Here is a 2,774-nt window from a genome sequence, read left to right on the forward strand (position 1 = left end):
TTGACAACTAATCAGGGGAACCCAAAGTGGGGAACACCTGGGAAGAGGGAGCTAAACACAGAGGCAGGAAATACACTGAGGAGGACAATAAACTAAAACAGCTGTTCAACTGGCGGCCCGCGAGCCAGATATGGCCTGCAGGTGACTTCATAATTTTTTTGCATGTTTGTTTTCTGGGTTCTGGGTTTGGGTTTTGGGTTCTGTTGATTTCATTTATGATTAAATTCAATAAAATATACAGATTTAAAAGGCAACAAACTGATCATTGTAAAGTTTGGTTTATTGACATAATGATTTTAATCGCTGGATGTCCGGCCCCTGAGCTGCTGGCTTTCATAAACTGTGGCCCCCTGAACAGTTTGTTGAATGGCCCTGGACTAAAAGAATGATCTGAAATACCTGAAAGCTTACAGGTACGTGAGAACATAAACAAGCAAACTTCACATTGTGACAGAATTAACCTTGTAATGTAAGATTGATGACATTACAAAGATTTATAAAACAGTCTTTGCATAAAACATTATTTAAAAAAAACAACAACTATGAGTTGTTTATGTATTGCAGCAATTTGCTTTGTTCTTAGCCCCACAGGGACTAGCTTGATAATCCAGTCTGAAATAAATTGAAACTATTCAAAAACTATCTGTAACAGGTAAGATATTGTTTATAACCTTTTCAGAGAACACCACTTCCAAACATGTGAGCTGTTGTTTTAAGGCTGTAAATCTTAGTGAATTAGCACCATATTAAAGCGACTTATCAAAAGTAAAATATGAATAAATAAAGAAATAAGAATGTTGTTTCTGGTGCAGCCTTTATTAACCTTGGCATTAAATGTTCAAATTATTGGTACTGTGGCTTCTCCTTTCTTTCCAGTGTCATTTCATCCTCAGCTTCAGTCTAAGTCATTATCACTTCTCTTTTCATTGCGTCTGTTCAATTTTTGTCTCGCCTTTCCTTATCTGTCTATTATTCATTTGGTTTGGCTCCATAGCCCTGTTCACATCTTACTTAGAGCTGAATTTAATCATTCTTTGCCTCTTTTTTTTTTGTGTGTGTCTGCTGCCTTTGTTTATTCCATCATCCTTCCATCAGTTCATCTCTGCCAACCCTGGATGGATTTGCCAGTTTTCTTTTTTGTTTTTCCACATCAAACATTGTCAGACTCTACGGGTATTTCTACATGCGAGTCATAATAACAAGATTTCAGCTTGGTGCTACAGAAAGCTGATATGTCTTCATCTACCTTTCATTTATTCTCACATGCTCTCCTTTCTTCATATAGCTCCAAGTCTTTCTCTCACTTTCACAATTTCTGTCAGAGAGAGATTGAAAACCAAGCGCTCTTGTGTTTAGCCTCTCAGTGTCAAATCTATATAGTTGTGAAGTCTAACAAGAGGAACATTTGGTATTTCCAAGATTGACTGAAAGCTGTGAGTCGTGGCACCTTTAAGCTCCATGTGTTCACCTCAAAAATAAAGAAACGGTGATAAAAATGACAAAAGGAAGAAAGTCTATCTAAGCATGCATCTGCTGGAAAACCCTCCATGTTAACTGAATGATAATAAAGAAAGAGTGAACTAGAAAGAACCAGGTTTATTATTGATATTAGTTTCAGTTGTTTGTATTTATTTGTATTACCCTCTCCGTGGTAGCATCGTTCACGATGTATCGAAAGCTTTCTTTTACTTCAGAAGACTTCCTGATGTACAGTTTTACAAAAGGCACTACATAAGTTGTGAGAAAATCAAATTTGTTAAACTCAATTAAAATATTTTGGTTATTTTAAACAAATAATATATAAAAAATAAACTTCAAAAGATCAAATTTTTTCTGCTATCAGAGGCAAGAGATAATAAAGTTGCTGTGTGTTTGTGTTCATTTGTTACAAACCTATAGATCAATTTCAATGAAACTCTTAAAAATTAATTATTGGCTGCTCATCTACGACCCCTTTCAAGATTGACACACCTAAATAACATCAGCCAACACATATATGGCTATAATTCAGCTAATTTTAATGATAGTAAGCTAAACTTTGGTGTTGTAGTGGATGAGCATTATCCCTAACTCTTAGACTGAACACTGCACATTTGAGCAATATTTTTAACAACTACAATATATATATTGTACTATATTAAAACTTTGGACATCAACATTGTTTATTTCTTAGAAAATATTTCATGAACCACTGAACTAGAGTCACGACAATTAAAGATGGCCACCACAACTAGTCGTCATTAGTCAACACAAAAAATGGCTTTAACTCAGTCAGTTTTACAGATTTTGATGTGGTAGCAGCTGGAAGTCAGTCACAAGACATATTCTGAGCACTTTCCTATGTTGTAAGATCTCATAACATCATAACATCACACGTGTCAGGTTTACCAGGAGTGGATCCAAAAATGGAGACTGACACAAGGAACTCAAGCTGAAAGAGTTATTTGAACAAAACAAAATAAGTTGCGGCAGCAAAACGCTTACAGAGCAAAGGGAAGCATTACAAAGGCCAACCTGGCCTGACATGTGAGAACAACAATGACAGATTGAAGTGTGAGCTGAAGCTGAAGGACTGTAAGGACTGATGAGCCGAGTGGCTGCAGCTGTGGCTGATGAAACAAGGGACAGGTGTGAATGGGTGTGGCAGGCTGGCTGAAGGACACACAAAGACCAACCAAACAAAAACACATGTAACAACCGACAGCAAGAATTACAAAACACAGAAAACATCCATCCATCCATCCATCCATCCATCCATCCATCCATCCATCCAT

Source organism: Nematolebias whitei, chromosome 4 (genome assembly GCF_014905685.2).
Source record: "Nematolebias whitei isolate Nwh7 chromosome 4, NemWhi1, whole genome shotgun sequence".
Taxonomy (NCBI): Eukaryota; Metazoa; Chordata; class Actinopteri; order Cyprinodontiformes; family Rivulidae; genus Nematolebias; species Nematolebias whitei.